The sequence below is a fragment of the Varroa jacobsoni genome, unplaced genomic scaffold (genome assembly GCF_002532875.2).
Source record: "Varroa jacobsoni isolate VJ856 unplaced genomic scaffold, vjacob_1.0 scaffold_231, whole genome shotgun sequence".
Taxonomy (NCBI): domain Eukaryota; kingdom Metazoa; phylum Arthropoda; class Arachnida; order Mesostigmata; family Varroidae; genus Varroa; species Varroa jacobsoni.
Genome location: NW_019213133.1, coordinates 1 through 17,841, shown reverse-complemented (window position 1 = coordinate 17,841; position 17,841 = coordinate 1). Strand labels below are relative to the sequence as shown.

General features: G+C 43.2%; 1 long non-coding RNA gene across 4 annotated transcripts; it reads left to right on the top strand.

Moving 5' to 3' along the window:
• The first annotated feature begins 308 nt into the window (after positions 1-308).
• LOC111273835 (uncharacterized) lies at positions 309-17,809 on the top strand. Of its 4 annotated transcripts, none has more exons than XR_002688063.2 (3): positions 309-436; positions 15,867-16,625; positions 17,051-17,809. It is a non-coding gene; the product is annotated as an uncharacterized LOC111273835 (long non-coding RNA). The 4 variants fall into 4 exon arrangements; XR_002688066.2 differs by lacking the exon at positions 309-436 and adding an exon at positions 10,198-11,400; XR_002688064.2 differs by lacking the exon at positions 309-436 and adding an exon at positions 11,445-11,775.
• The last annotated feature ends 32 nt before the right edge of the window (positions 17,810-17,841 follow it).

The window sequence follows — 17,841 nt, the reverse complement described above, 5'->3', positions numbered from 1 at the left end:
CAGTTACACAGTGGCCACACTAGTCTCGAGTGACCGCTCTGTGCGACCTGCTCAGATGTTCTGGTGTTCGATTCAAGGAGCCGCGCTCGCTTTGGGACAGATAGAGACTTTCCTCACTCGGCCGATCGTTGTCTCACCACCACCACCGCTGCCGCCGCCGCCGCCGCTGCTGCTGCTGCTGCTGCTGCTGCTGCTGCTCCTGCTCATGTCGTATCTCACTGCTGCCACCAAATGCCTGCTGTTGTTATTGCTCCTCTCCGGCGTTGCTTCGCCTTTCGCTTGGTCGTCGGCCAGCCCACCGTGCTGCTCTCAGTTTGACGGTGGCCACGACGACAAGAACAACAACAACTACGGCAACGATGACGAGTCTCATGACAGAGCGGGTTAACTGACGGTGGCGCCACTGCTGAGCAAGGAGGAAAGCGCGCAGAAAACGGTATGTACTGGCGTGTGTATGTGTCTGTGTGGGTGTGTGTGGGCCTCTCTGTCGGCTGTGGTGCCTCTTCTCCACAGAATCGCTATGATGTGATGTTGCCTGTGTCCCTACTCAGCATACCATGCAGCATTACAATGATGACGACAACAACAGTGGCGTTGATGATTGCTGCTACATATAGATGCCAACCGTCGGGTATGCTGTGGCCGTCTGCTCTGGCTGGCGGCAGGCGGCCCTACGCTGGATGGCCACTAGAAAAGCCATCACCACCAGCGTTCCGTTGCGTGAGTCACACTCGGCGCATGGGAAAGGGCGGCAGGATGAGTCGCAGCAGGATTCGTAGTTGCCGCTAGCATTTGTCTGGTGCTGCTGCCACGGCGTGTTCTTTGGTTCAGTCGTCAGCGGTGATGCTAGTGTTATCGCAGGTCGGGCGAGTCGCTCTCGAAATGCTGCTGACGACAGTGAAGGCCTACGACCATGGCTGCCACCATCGGTAGCAGCAGCATGCGCACCATAGAGATGATATAGCCGCTGCTGTTGCTGCTGCCGCCGCGAGTGATGATTCTCATAGAAACATATAGTTAGTTCTATGTGTGTAGAAACAAAGAGAGATCGAAGCGCTGCTTCTGCTGCTGAAGGAAGCAAACTAGCTGGCAGCTCTCGTTGTTTCTCTAGCCGACAGCAGCAGCAAACGAGTAGCGACCAGGAGACCAAGGAGAACGGCCCGCCCGGTTCAGCCTGGCTAGCGAGTAGCAACCGTTTATGAGAAGAATAAGTACGCTCGTCGTAGTCATCGTGTGTGACTAAGGATGATTCACTCGAGCTGCCGCCGGCAGGAGGAGCATAGCTCGGCTACCCTTCACAGAAACAGCAAAAGGGAAATCAAAGGAAATAGGATTGGTAAAATATAGTCGCTCACATGTTTTGTAGCGGACACGCTCTGCTCGATGGTGCCGTGTGCTTATGCTACGTCTGCTTGTGAGAATGGGAAGCAGGGACCGATCACCGGATCAACGAAATGACGGAGATGATGCTGAAAATACGACTGACCGTTCTCACAAGCAACTCTCTCACGAGGCGACACCGGGCGGGCATACATCGAACAAACACAGATGGACGAATGAAGGGATAACTGAAGCGACGCAGGAAATTAGCCACGACGCATAGAGACGCACAGACGCTCTCATCCAGAAGTTAAATGGCCCGCGTGCGTCAGGAGTGTCCTCGATTCTGTTCAATGTACAAAGTCCTTTGCTCTGCCTTGCTAAACATACCCATTGCGCTACACACGGATATAGGAACAGTAACCCATCAATATATTAATAAAGAGAGCAAGAAAAAAGAAGAAAGGGTCAACGCAGAAACGTTTGGGAAGAAGCTACAGTTATCAGCAGCATTAGTGGTATCAGTGACGGCGTGAAGCAATAGAAATGGCGCAATAGCTCACTGAATGACGGGTCGTAGTCGCCACAGGAGCTGCAGCTGAAGTGAATCTGCCGATTTTATCTTAGCATCAAATGTTAAAGCATAATAACTACATGCTTTTTCCGCCTGCGTTTCCGCGCGAAAGCCCCGATGACATCAGCATCGTAATCATTATTATCATTACTTACAACTATAACAATAACAACAGTAGCAGATTTAATTTGCGTGCTACGAGACGGACGACCAGAAAAGTAAAAATGTGGGTCAGATGAGACGAAACATTAATATTTACGTTGTATGATAAGCGTAACTATCTGTATTCGTTAAGTTATATTTATTCATATACGACGAGGAGCTAAATGCAGGTAGTTCTAAAAAAATACGTTTACGGGTCTGTCGCACCCTTAAATGCGCCATTGTGAAACCCGTGTTTCATCTATACATACACATTATATGCCCATATACATAACGAACAATACGAGGCTAGTCTAAATACCTTATGATTCGAATAACCGCAGAACAATGATGAATGCACGTAGATGGTCAATGTTGAAAGCCCTTTTATATTTAGCAAGTGAGTACGCGTGCCTTTGTGATTTGCTAACGAGCTAAAGCCGTATAGCGACAAAAAAGGTGCCAACCGAGGGGTAATAATAATGCCATTAATCAACCAATTGACGACCAGACACGGAGACAGTAAGCCGTACAAGCAAACGGATGGACGAGGGCGTTCTAGGTTGAAAAGAGACCTGCGCAACGAATTTCCATCGACCTAGAATAGGTTGATAATGCTGAGGATGGCAACGAAGAGAACCAAGAATGGCGACAAACGAGCGACTCTGCTCTCATCCAAGGTGCATAGGCGTGCGATAGAAACGATACACGCACAACAAACATTCACAGGCAGAAATAGTCAGGAAGTCGCCTATATAGATGTTAGCGGTGGTATTCAGTCCGGTCCGAGGTTATGAGTCGTACCTGACCGGATAGGTTATGGCGTGCGCGAACCAGTCTCGCGTTTTAGTGCGTTGAGCTATTCCTGAACGGTTCTATCTAAAACTCGACTGACTAAAATGCGATGAATGCTATGCATGCAGAACGCAGAGAGTAATACAGGTTGCGCTGCATTTACTCACGCACATATTCAATATATGTGTATGTATATGTATAGATACAGCCACACATAGCCATATACGGTGAGTTATAGAAAGGCGCTCAGTTTCGACGCTAAGGTGCGCAGGCCTCGCGAGCCAGACTCGAACGCGACAAACTTATGTCACAACTATGTATCGCTAACAATATGTTTTGTCTAGGGTCGACGTGAGTCATAGGGGGCGCAGCAGCCGGTAGCAGTCAGTAGCCAGTAGCCTAGCGTGCAATAATGATCGCCCAGATGGTTTGTTCTCCGAGGACGGATAACATTCGTATTACAGTGAGAGTTAAGCGGAATTAAGGAGAGAAGAGAAATAGAAATGGGTGGAGAACGATAAGGAGACGCTTTACGGCGGCAATCATTCTGGCAGAATCGCCCACAGCTGACGTTGCGTCAGTGCGATACGGCCCCTATAAGAGTGTAGGTTTTGCGTCTCGAAGAGGCATCGTCCAGCCTCGACTGAGCGCTCGACCGATTACTGTCCGCAGAAGCCGAATGAAATTGATCACCTTTCGCGAATGGACCGATATGCCATGTGTATGGTCGAAAGCTCAGGGCGACAGTGAACTACCACCGTTAAGCCCTGACAGGTTATTGATATAATGTTATTACCCACAAAAGCTAAACTTCACTGATCGGCGCTCGAAACGCTCGTCGTTAGCGAAACAAATTCATCCCTACATGCAGCAATTGAGTTTTTATGGTGAAATCTTTAGTGCTGGCTAATAAGTGTAATTAGTCATTAAATCACGATGCCTGCCACGCATTACTTCATGAAGTCGGATGTGATGCTCATACTTAAATGTTATCAACTTTAAGCACTTAGAGACACATTATTACTATGAAAGAGTAAAATAAGACACCGCGATTTTTCTGTTTTCCACGCCAAATTCGCTCTTGCACTCGGAGCAAGGAATAGCTACTGGAAAACGATGCCATAACAGTGAAACCGTTATCTACTTCACTTCACGTAATAACAACAATAATTATCGCCCAAATCAACTTCTACAGTAACTCATTATGCAAACTTCCAATTTATATATATATATAGAAATTTAGTCGTCATTAGTAATCGGAGTTCCTCGAGAAAAATCGCTAGACCGGTCCGCTAACCGGAATAAACGCCTCAGAGATGCATACTAAATACCAACCGGTGGCCTCATTTTTTAAAACTACACATTGAAACATATATCACGATGCGCTCAAAGCAACGGATTTTCGATCCTCGGGCCATGGATCGGTTGATCAATGATTAATCCAATCATCTTTTTTCTTCCAAACCATTTTCCACCCTTTAATGTTAAGTTTTCCACCTAATTCAGGTACGAAAAATTGTTGCCTAATGCGCAAGGGTAATTATTGTATGGTAAGAACTGGTAAAGAGATCATTCAGGTTTTTCTATCAAACAATCAGAAAAGTAGAGAGGACGTTTCTCCAGATTTTTTCCTTAGCAACACTACCTTAATATTACAAGATATTAATGTATACATCGACTGCAGATATTTATATCGCAAAAACTGAATTTTAGCTAGTTTACTTGAAACATTATATAGAAATCCGACAGAATAGTGAATATAGAACGGCACTACGGGGCGCACACAGGGTTTACGATGAGTAAAGAGCAATGAAAACGCACAAAGGGGCACTGCTTAATCGAAAATTGCTTCAGCGACTCTACAAAACAATGAACGTGTTTGAATCCGTCTGTTTTTCATTGCGCGAATACTTCGGACATTTTCTTGGCAGCCTAACTTACATTGATGATGTTCATGAGTTACATTATAATCACCGCTAAGATAATTGATCCATATATGCATACCTGCAAAAACAATACGTACCATACAATGTAACTGGATCACGCGGCACGAAGCCTATCGGCTCTCCCGAGCGATGTGCCATGCTCAAAGCACGAATTATACCCTCTTTCGAGCACACTTCCGGCAGTGATCCTAACAAGATCCGCGGCTCACGTCAACCGGCGTTCAATTAGCATAACGAGGTCGGCGCTATTCAACGTGCCGACACATGGGAAATGCAATTGTTTATACAAACGTATATGAACGTACAACAAGAAATGAACGGAGACAGAAACGAGAAGCATTACGATGATTCATCGTAATTTGCGGCCGACTTGATTGCGAGGCCCGGCCTCTTTGTTTTTATAGGGCAGCCTTTCTACTCTGCTAACTGTGTTGTTCTCTATACGGAGACAAGTTCCGCTGGGTCACGGCCAGTATGCGGATATTACTTAATCCTTGCGGTTCCTCTTAGGAAGTTCGCTTGGTGCTTGCCTGGCTGATGATTGGGCCAAGGTTGCTGACCCGAAAAACTAGGCTGAATGGCTGACTCACTACTGGCCGCCATATTTAACACCACTTAACTCTTAGTCCTGTGGTTATGATCATATAAACAATAACTTACAAGTAAATTGGTATCGCATGTTTAGTCAACGAATGACTCACATGTCATACAACAAGGTACCTATTTAAGCTCTTACATATGTACGGAGGCTATCGCAATTGAAGGAATTAGGAGTAGGAAGAGGTCCCATGGTGTTATGGGTATCATGAATTATCAATTCTGGCTTATATGAATGTTCCTTTGATATGTTTACTTATGTGCCACTGTTTCGTTTGCCTAATGTATGAACAGCAAAACTGAATAAGATCCGACGTTTGTTTACAAAGGGATGTGATTTGTTCCGTAGGGAAGTACAGAATTTTAACGCACGAATAGCCGTCTTTAATTATGAGTTTCAATCGTAGAAACAGTTTAGAATATATTTCGGAAACATAATAATGGCTACCTCGGTCGAACTGCGCTCGACTAGCTAGTTTTAACGACATATTTCAAAACTCGAACTCCGGCACGCAGGTGAAAATTATGCCCAGAACCTGAAGGCTGTGACGCTTTGTTCGAACCACGATGTCCCCTATGTACGATGGTATATTTCAAACATTATTCACTTACAATTTAGTCCCATTTAGGCCCACATTGTGACGAGTGGTCAGGTCATCGTTAGTCTAAGAACATCCAAGTTAATTATGCAATTAGAATAATATCCACATATATATGTATATATAAGGCAGGCCAACGTGGCCCCAGGCGAGAGACTTCAATTGAAAGGTCATGAAATTGCTGTTTGCCGATTGTTCAACAATAACCTTTTTGTGACGCATCACATATTAAATGAAACTTTTCTCGTATTTTCATGTAAAGTTATTGTCATGTCACATATACATTTTTTACTATTTCGCTCTGACCGTGCCTAATTTATTATATATAATCCTAGGACCAGTTAAGGTAATAACCTGTTTTTACGACGATTTTATTGGGCGCAACGCAGGAATACCTTTAACAAGAATAGTGAATTAGTCTGTAAGGTTGCTATGATCCGTGTTACGATATCAGACATCGATGGCATATGTTTTTGCAGTACAGCCGACTGAGCCTATTTTATCCATTTGGCAAAAATGCTTCAAGCCCAATCAGAGTTCGAAATAAGCAAACTAACGGTTCATTATCAAAGTTCGTAAATTCCGTCGTTGGCTGGATCTATGGTAACAAAGCTGGGTGAAAATCGACATGATTTAGGTGACATGGTAAAAAGTTCCTACCATTTTATATTGGACCAGGTAATGTCAATACTAATTTTATCGACAAATTTGTAAACATCAATGCCCTATAATCTAAATGGTAAATTTTACTATTAGGCCCACTATGTTACCCGTTACGTTAACAAAAATACGTGGATTTAATCCCCACCACACTTGGATGAACGCGCTAAAAACATCATTTGGTCCGTTTTCAAAAACGTGACCTAAACAATGCTTTAAGGAACGTCTTGAAACAAACTCAAAATCCAAGACATACAGTTTAACATCATTTAGAGGGCGCCTATGTATGTTTTTGGAAGCAGTGCCTCGGTAATATCGGACCTGGAACTAATGAAAAGTAACTAAAAAGCTAGGTCATCTTCTCAGCATTGAATGGCTTACAGCGATTACACAGGCATTTATTCACTACTTGTTATCCTCAAGCTGATGACACATTCGAAGTTGTCGCGAATCACCCCCAGATTTTTCGCAGTATCGGGCCCGCACATAAAGAATGATTATCGTCTTCATACATATATATATATATATATATATATATAGAGGAATGTATGTGCGTGCGTGGGATGTTCGAAACAATATAAACAATATTGGTCGCACTATAACAAAAATAACCAGAAAGGCTAGCGGGCGGCGTCGGCCAGAAAACCAGGGATCGCGCTGACCCAACGCGTCTCACGTGAACCGTTTGCAAAAGACAACTACTATCTGCATAGACCGAGTGCTTATTGTATTTGTAAATGTCTCTTGTCCACAGCCGTCATAGTTTAAGACTTAAATTAAATAGAGATGATAAATAAAAAAAAGTAACAATGGAGATGACTAAATAAAAAACTATTAACTCCAAATCGTGCGCGAGTGATAATAGCATCCGCATAATCGTACTCAGCTCGAATCTGACTCAGTTGGTTTATACGTATGTCTGTTACAACAGTTGGGAACGATGTAGCATGTATATACTGAAGGCCTTAGACTTTTGGAGGCAGATGAAATACTGTGAGTGCAAAGTAAAGCTAAAGGAAAGAACGCCAGGATTTGTGCGGGGTCCCCGCGATGATGCAGTGGTAGCATGTTCGGCCATTATACAGGTGACCATCGACGTCCAATATGGTAGGGTGTATACACATTTTGACTCTTCACTAAAAATCCGAACGGCAACAGAAAGGTGTTGATGAATATAGTCGTAATTTTTCTTGTCCTATTTGGTCCCTCCCGGCTATTCTCGCATTGATCCCCTCCACCCTAACATGTTTTGGAAGCAGCGCTAAAACAGAAAACATCGGGGCTGCTATCGAAGGGACAATTGAGAGTCAAATCAGTTACGAAAAAAGTTCCTGTGCAAAACGTACTGCAAATCCAAATACAGGATGGCTTGATCAAAGAAACTACTCGTTACCAGATTCGGTGCCAAGTCCTATTTTAGGAGTTACTATGATTACAGACAGTGGTCGCCCGAAGCGAGTTTTGTTTGGAGCTAACAAAATTGTTGACCTAGGGGTACAGTTGGTGTCAATGACGGGGGTACATGCGCATGTAATCCCTAGTGTTTGGCTATTCAGCAAACATTTAGATAGAGATTGTGGCCGACCCGGCGAATTTACGCCTGAGCAGTAATGCTAAGCTTATTTGTGCAGTTCCGTCTGCACTTCCGGTACGCTGCGTTGTCACATCACAGAAGCAAGAAGCTACGAAAGACATTCCTAGATATAGACACAGTGTATATATGTGTATCGCTTTAGGTACGTATCTGTATGGCAGTGTCTCGCTTACAAGCAGTTTTTGAGAGAGTGGGCTTCCGGTCTGCTCTAAAACTGCCTTCAAACAAAATTCAATGCAAGTCAGGGTCTGCGATTTTTTTACTAAACCAACTAGAAACAGTGGGTTTTGTCTAATTTACATTACTGAAAGCCTCTTTTCGAAAAATTAAATAGGTAACTAAGGTCATATTTTTAGAACTAATAGTAGTAAGCTATCTTCCAAGCGACGAGACCAGCATTTAGCTCTAATATCTTCGACAATTGTTTACAAATGGACGTACGGAGCAAATAAGCGACATTGAGTTGCGCGAATCGTTAAGGGTACTTCGCTAGCCGCCGGTGGTCGTGCTAAGAAATTCGAAACTATTAGATGTACATTTAGACGTTTACAGATGCGTAAACTACGCGCGACGTCTCTTGCCTCCACCTAAATGTTTCTAGAGTACACATAATAAATTAAATAAATTAAAATAAAATAAATTAAAACACAAGCCGACGCTGTGAGGACATCAGTTACGATATGCTGGTACAACATTGCACATCCCTGCAAACACACCCATATTATTACTCATAAGCTTTTGCGCACTGTCTTTCTCCCCCGCACCCAAACACGAAGGTCGATACAGGGACCGACATACTCCGACAGAAAACACACAATCGCTAGAGAACTTAGTTGAGCGTCGTCGATATGAACTCGTAAGCGCCGAAGGTATCCACTCCCTCGTGGCGTTCCTGAAAGACAGGCTGATCTCTTTTCTGTGGCCTTCGGTCGGCCTAACCCTGACAGCGACTTCGGGTGTGCCCCTCCATACACAATACCTCCCCATCTCCCCACGATGGCTACGTCACCAGTCTCACTCAACAACGAGTCATCGTACCGATGACACAGACGACTGTAGCGCAGCTCAGGATCACTAGCGGCCACAGCGGTAGTAAAAGAAACCTAGCTATATTCTACTAGCTCACATTCGTCGTTGTCGTCATCGTAGGTGTACTACTGGTGATGGTAGTATGAATCACGAAGCATAAGCACCAAAGCTTTGGCGCGCCCGCACGCGGGCTGGCGTACAGCTCTTCAGGTTCGCGTGCTTTTTCACTCTCTCTTTTCTTTGGCCAGCAGGTCGGCTGAATCGCTGGGGAGGGGGCGTTATAGTGAGTTAGTCATAGACAGGACCAGCTCTCGAAGCGATCACAGCGGAGGCGACGGCAGCAGCTTTACCACCGACGCGGCTCTTCACTTTGCAGCAGCAACTGCCTCAGAAGGAAAAACTAAGAAGTACGAGGGGGCGCACACAGACCTGCACAGGGACTACCTCTCATTTACTCGGTCGCCCCCATGCCTCGGGCCCTCGTAACAGACAGGGCAGGGCAGGGCAAGGGGACGGACTACTACACTCCAGTGAACCCCAAAACCACCTTTAGTAAACTAGGTGGCGGTTCCCGTGAAAAGTACTCCTACCCCCTGTATCTGAAAGCACCACTATGTACGCCTAGTATATCTCGATCGCCGTTGGTTCCCCTGACCTGATCTGAGCGACCGGGCTCGCTCTCGGCCTTCTCTCCGTCCTGGTCTGCTCCATTCTATCTGTGTAAGAGGAAGAGAGTCTATCTGGTCTGATTTGTACACTGAAATTGATAGTAGTAGCGAGCTGCGGGGAGCGGGGGGGGGGGTGAGTAGCTTGTATTGAGCTGTCTGACTTCTAATAGCCGGAGTGAACTCGCGACACCGCCGCCGCCGCCGCTACTGCCACCACCTCCTTGATGAGGGGGAACTGCAACAAGGAATGGCCAATGGCCGGTGATGTCTGGCGCCGTTCAGCTCTGTTTCGCGATATGCTTTCGCTGTACTAGTCATGATCCAGAGGTGTCATTAAAGAGCGGGCTTCACGTATCGGTAAAACAACGATATTTCAATCACAGTAGTCTAACGGTTTGTCACAAGTGGGCTTCGGCGTTTATTTATTTCAGTTGGCTTCAATTGGGTTCTGTCTAAGTCACGTCGATGCAGGTCAATGCTCTGTCAACTTTTATTTTCGAGAATTGAGATCGCGATTAAGTAGAATCATTACCGCTGAACACGCGAAAAATATATGTCATAGAAACTGCAGTGATGAAAAAAGAACGACGCGTTTGCCGGGCTAGCACCGAAGAACTTCACAGACCCTCGAATTGAATACATCACACTTCAAGGCCAACGGCGGACAACATGCCTCGGTTCTCGTTCACAAAGCCTAATTGTAAGAAACGGTGGCTCAATCGTACATGGCTGTTCCCATAAGACCCGGTGTATTCCTGATGTACTCGAACGAGTAGAACCGACCGTGAGTCATCTGTTCCCCGTGAGCCGCCGTTGCGAGCGTTCTGTATATGCAGATAACACTAACGAATGTCGGCACTATGTTAGCTGCTGTTTGAAACGAAAGTAAGGCCGTTGATTTTTACCAAACTCTCTATAATTTATACTGTGCGCGAAGTCACCTGAAGCCCAACTGTACGCATATTCGCCATTTTTTTATACTGGATTCGTTATGAACGCTCTCGTCAATCTGACCCTAGGTTTGGAAGCGACACTGAAACCGTAACTGTTGTAACAGTTCCATAACAGTAACATTAATTGTGCTTCTAAATATCTTGCCGCCTCATCACCAGAGCTCAGCCGACAAAAAATAGCAGTCAAACAACTGAAATGGTCGTCATGGTAACATGACTAATCAGCTGGTAATTGATATTGTCGAGTGACCGGGCAGAGACCAGATAGTGTTATTGTGATTCTAGCGATTTGCTATGACGTGTGTGAATAAGTACAGACGCCAATTTACTCAATGAGAATTAAGTGAATGAGTCAGTAACGAGACTCCGTTTTGTGTTTGTAAGAACCAGCAATGTCCTGCAGCTGTGCTCATAAACTGTACGAATAATCCAACGGATTAAATACTAATATTGCATCATCAATATCTTTGACCTTTAATAAATTATTCGAAGCAAGGCTTAACTTCGCTACCGGATGTAAAACTGTACGTAATATGCTAAATAAGTAATAGATTAGGTAAAGGAAAGGCCACATTTACGCGCCGGATTCTAGATGCTTGTTCGCATCTGTGTTGCGTCTCTTCGAAATTATCCGCGTCCTTCGTTTCTGTGAGACTGTAGTTGATAAGAACGTCGTAATCAGACATTTAAGCCCTGCTAATTATTGCAGCAACTAGGTTTGAGGCTGACTGTGCTTAATGGTAAACTGTGGATTCCATATTGGCTAAATAGCCACAGTTTATGTGGGAGTGAAGCCGTTACTACATTGGAAGTAAGAGCACCGCTTCTTCTTAGGCCAAAGGAACCAAGAGCCGCCCACTCATTCAATGAGAGTGGATTCAATATTAACCAGCACAAAGGTAATCTATTTAGAGGCTGATCAATTCGAGGGATACAACGGAGTGATGCCCTTGACAAAAGACCGTACTGTCATTTGTGATACATAGAGCCAATTAAGGTTTACACTGACTAATGCCTTTTCGAGTAGATTGCTTGCGCAGGCAGAAACATTGATTTTCAAAGTTGAGTCAAACTCTTAGATAGTCAAGCTAATGCGTAATGTACAAAATTGTTGTTTAGCATCAAAGGATATATTTGCCCTGGAATAACCTCATACTTCTTGCTGAGATTAATCGCTCACGTTTTCGATTGCTTTGAAAACTGCAAAAAACAAGACCAAAGAACACTATCCAAATTGCTACAGGGCCATCAAGTGCTTAAAAGCACAACACCCGTTCCGAAGCCATGAATATTAGCGGGCTTTTCGGCTAATTTCGAGGCGATGTTGGCAGTGTAAGTGTAAGAACTATGGTAATCAACGTTTGTCACTTATTCATACACGTTTGCTATTCGCCTTTAAATTTACGCGCATGCAATACTCCCAAATAATCACCTTATTGACTAAAATAAGTCATAATATTAATTTCAGTCAAATAGTCATATTATATAGAGGTTTGCGTACTCAAGGTTGAAATTCATACTCAACAAAAGTGTATTTTGGCTGGGTGCAGGTGTGGGGGTTTCCGGAAGTGACAATTCGATGCATACAGTAAAATGGCAAGGCGACCTCGAGGGATCTAATGATCAGGTTCATCCTTTCACAGATCTCAGTGGCCGACGCGAAACGTATGCCTATTGTCCTTCAATTAGCAGCACAATCGAATACTATTAGGTAGGAGATTCGTTGCAAAGGGAGCATTTTGCCATCATTAAATCCCCTATGCAGAATTTCACAGCGGCGGTCTAAAGGTTAACATACAATCAACTCCGGAGAAGCCCGTTTAAAAAATGACTAACCACGGATGATCGGAGTAATCGGGAGCCCCAAGATTCTGACAGCTTCATGACCTAAACAGGATCAATTGGTAGAAATGTGTTTCTTCAGCAAGGAGAATAGTCATACTGCCTGTACACTAAATACATCGTGAAACTGTGTTGCAAAACATTAACAACAAAAGCAAAGTAAAAGTAACAAAGTCAGACAATGTATATACATATATATATATATTGTCTATGTGTATATATATATATGTGTCTATGTGTATATATATATGTGTCTATGTGTATATATATGTATATATATATATATATATATAAAGAGAGAGAGAGAGATTTGTATAATAATGTTACACCACAGTAAAAACTAGAACACTATCGGGTTATCGAGGCATCGACTGCATATATATATATATATATATATATATATATATATATATATATATTAGTGCTCTATATCTAATTGATACAGAGTTGCTACTATGATCTACAACGATGGCTTCGTTTTTTTCTCTTTTACTTCTGTGATTAACGAGTCTAAGCTTTTTCGGTAATGTCGTTGCCCGACCGTCGCGTCTGTTTCGGTTCAGTCGGCGGTGAGTATCGCCCTTGTTCCTCATGCTGCCGCCATCTTAATATAAGCCGAAGTAAAGATGTACGTTCTCCAACAGAAGCGGCCCGCACGTACACCATAACACCATCGGCGAACGATTGTGACTCATACCGATTAGTGTCATAGACAGGTGAACACCACCGCCATTGCCACTAGGGGTAGCATCGGTGACAGTCGAACTAACGAGTATCACACAGAGATCATGTACTCTTTACAAATGGTAGCATATAGAAGCCGTTGTACAGACGAAAGGCTAGGGAACATTTCTTTTGTTAAATACACACACACACACACACACACACGCACACACACACGCAAATACAAACGTTGAACGAGTGGCAGAAACATCGACGGCACAGATTTTGCAACACTTTGCCGATGGCGCTGTTGGGTGCTCCTGCGATGTGTCAGTGAACGACACTTCACTTCAATAGATAAAGGAGTCATGAATAGAAAAGCAGACAAAGGCTCTATTTGTCCGCCGATGAATTTACCGGATTAACTAACTGTGCTAAAAGTTCACATCATAACTATTATTATACGTAAATATATGCAGCTGTGTCGATCTGCGCGCACGTATGATGCAATCAGTGATAGGACAGAAAAAGTTCGAGAATTTTGCACGCCGTTAAAGGCAACTGCACGTTACGGGACGCCAAGTCATCTAGCAGTGATCTACCCTATCTACAAACGTTAGCTGAAAGGTTACAAATTACACTGAAATGCGCCGTTGGACGAACGATCGATCTAATGGTGATGACAACGTCAGCAGCAGTGAGTCCACCGCATGATTCAGTATGACGCGAATTCTTGAATAAAAACCATGTCGTGGGAAAACAGTGGACTTTGGATGCAGTGGAACGGCCTATATAAATGAATGACGGATCCAGCCCAATGGACAATAAAGCCGAACGGGAAAGGGCAAAAATGCTACTAGTAGAACGGTTTAATAGAAGAAGATCGCAGGTTGTTTTATTGAAAAATGAAAGAAATTTTAGACAATGTGAATATGCAAAGTCGAGATTTGGCAATTCCCGGTTAAAATGGCCACTGTAGAAAATGAAAAGCTGGTAAAAACCCATTTCTATCCATTAGTTATATATATCTGTATATAATATGGCTATGTAAGACTTGTCTTTTGCCAAGATGTTGCTTGATAGTATGTCCCTTTTTGAGCGCGCTGTTATGTTGACCATGAAAATGCAGTCGTCATTGGTTCAAACTTGGACGTTGGCAATTGCTCATCATGGCATATGCCTACCGATGCTGTCTCATAGGTTGGTTGAAGGAGCACTAGACGAATCCAACAAGACCGACATAGGCTAGACTTTCTTCTAAGAGTAAGCCCTTTATTTTATATCAAAAAGATGCTTGCGTGGATTTTGTTCGCAGTAAAAATAGCCATAGACGTTACAACAAGCTGAGCGTCACTCGATTTTCTTTTATTTATGATTAGACGACATTTAGTGATAAAAACTAGCACACACGCATATACTCCGCCATGTTTGAAAATTATAAATGGCGTAGTTGTAATTGGATCGTCAAGACAAAAAGGTGTGGGACAAAAAAATACGGGGTGTGGTATTTTCAAAAGAACTACGTGTTCAAATCTCGCCTGTTACCTCTAATGAGCACTAATAATAATTCGTAGCAAAGTGTCGAATAGTTCACGGAACGCCTACGTTCAACCAATGACAGAGAATGAATGTCACAAACTGGAAAATTATACGGATGGAAAAGTATTCTATAAGCTTGGTATTCAAATATTTACATACCAGTCACGATTTTGTCATAAGCAAATACTTAATCTCCAAACAGAGTACCTGAAAACAAAAGCGCCAAAAATAGAGAGCGAGAGAGGAGAGGGGAGAGAGAGAGATTTGTACAACAATGTTACACCACAGTGATTACTAGAACACTATCGGGTTATCGGGGTATCGACTGTGTCGTTTCGAATACATTGAACTGTCACCGATCTTTTGCTTACCCTCACGATACATTTACTACAGACGCGCAGAAAACGAAAACCACAAGAGAAGCCAGCCGTATTCGTGCCGGCTTCCCTATGTTGATCCACCTATTTTCGTAGGCGAAATCTGAAGCGATTTAGTACCAAATGTGTACAGAATATTTCTATATGTATATATACATCTGGCATTCGGCCGAAACAAAATCATTATTCCCACTGATAGCGCGGAACATCAAATCTCGGGGTCCGGCAGCCAGGAAATATATTGTTTATTAAGTAAACAGATGACTCATATTTTCTCGGGTATATCTCTATTTAGGGTCTCTGTAATTAGTTGTATGGCAAAGTTTTTATCCATTGAAATTGTCTGCTGTTCAAAAGGCAGAATCGTAAAAACCGCACTAACGTACATGTGACCTTTTTCTACATAGAGTCATGACTAAACAGCTTTCCGAGGAGGACGACATTGTTTCTTTAGGACTTTCCTCGCCATTTAGATAATCTTTTCTCATAGTATCATATACATAATGAATAATCAAATCAGCACAGAACTGCTACTCAGTATGCAGGTATTTCGTTTTCCACGCACCCAGGCATCGTCAAGTGCAGTCATACACGTGCACGTGTTCGTGTGGGGGTGTGCGGATCCTTGCGTGGGAGGAACGCCAGACATGAGAAATTCAAGCTGTACGCGAAGTGACTCCGTCTTTTCCCATGTAATCGATGACGACTTACAGGATCCTCAAAATCTTCAGCGATGACGTGTTCTCCCTGAGCAAGACGCGTTGCGCGCATAGTTTCGATTACGCTTTTCCGTTGTGTTACCACTGCAGCAAATGCTACCACGAGCGTCGGACAATATTGATGCCGTCCCCGCCACCATCGTCGCCTAAAGGATCCTAGCAGAATCACTGCTTTTACTTAGCAGTAAACATCATTCGGTATTTGTTGTAGAAGCATAGTAAGAAGATCGGTTAAATGCATAACCATGTTGATGGGGATGTTGGCGATGATTGTGGAGATGGTGTTCACACAGAACTGTGGTGAGATGGTGGTGACGGTAATGTCGCTTTGGTCGAATGAAACGGTCACCCACTGAATTAGCTAGAAATGAGGTATTATCGAACCAGCCAGCGATCTGAGAATTGGAAATAGTCAGTGATGCAGCTGTCATTGGCATGGGGATACTGGCAGACAGCAAACAGCAGAAATACCACTTCAGAGAAGATCAGTCGGCGACGACTGAGACGGACGGTGATTAATCCCGTTGATTAATAATCTCTCGGGATTAACGGGTACCACCGAGATGACGGAGGGACAAGCCCCAACTTCGCGCGAGAAGGCCTCAATAAGTGAGTACCATGAACTCAATAGTAGAAAATATCAGTATTTGTTAATGCGCAATGCAATGTTGTGCATTTCACCCGCAATTGTTTGAAAAAGGTGGAAAAGTTCGAATACGCCTTCATCTCATAATCGGTTATCTCTTGCTGCAGTAGAAACAAACGTACCAGCCTCTGTCGGTCTTTACTTTAAGGGCAACCTCTATGTGTAATTTTTAAAGGAAAACAAGTATCATGCAGGTTGCAGTACAGGCTAAATTACCAAATGCACATTAATTACCTCACAAATCAGATGATATAGATAAGCGTCTTGTATTGGTTATTTACACATATGAACTGAGTCATCGTTGTCAGAAGAGAATGTTTTTTTTTTTAGTATAGCATAAACTCATCTAAAATACTTTATGACGATACTGTTTACGTTTTATGTATAGCTGTTATAGTGTGATCGACAGACGAGCGCTTGCGACCATCACTTCGAATGTACGCACGCACGCAGACGACGCCAAAGCACACCTAAATATTATAAGGAAAAAAGTAAATAAAAATAGCAATGATCGTTCACTAACACTGGTTTTTCAGTATATTTCTGATAGATATAAGCCGCAAACAAAGCGATATACTGCGAAATACAGTAACAGTAACAATCCTGATATATTTACGCAACTAACTCGTTATTTATTTCAGGCATAAATAATAGTGTATAGGATACTAATATACATAATAACGAACAACGATCACAAAAAAATAGTGAAAATTCTTACACTATACTATAGTCAGCGAGTTTTACGGTCGCTACAAAGTTGTTCACTTGAAAAATGTCGACAATAAGTTGAAATTAAGTAAATCCCGATTGGACCATACTTTTACATTTTCCTATTTCCATTTATTAAATTGTCTATGCGTTGGATATAAGCGGCGATTCTACGTAAGTCAACCAATTTATATCAGATCCCAAAGGTTCATACTGGAGACGACGCGATTTGGGTAATTAATGCATATCTTGTTGAGTGCATCGCCGTGGTAATTACTCATCGCCGGTTCAAGTCTCAGCGTTGGCAAGGACAATTACCACAAACAGGATACAGGTAAAGTAAGAAATTATTATTATTATAATTAGTAGTTGCTTGTGTGGTCGCCATATTATTTCACAGGTCTCTTGGATACCCCCTTCCCACCCCCAAGTACCGTCAGCCTAATTACCAGTCAATTTCAATCTCCCTAT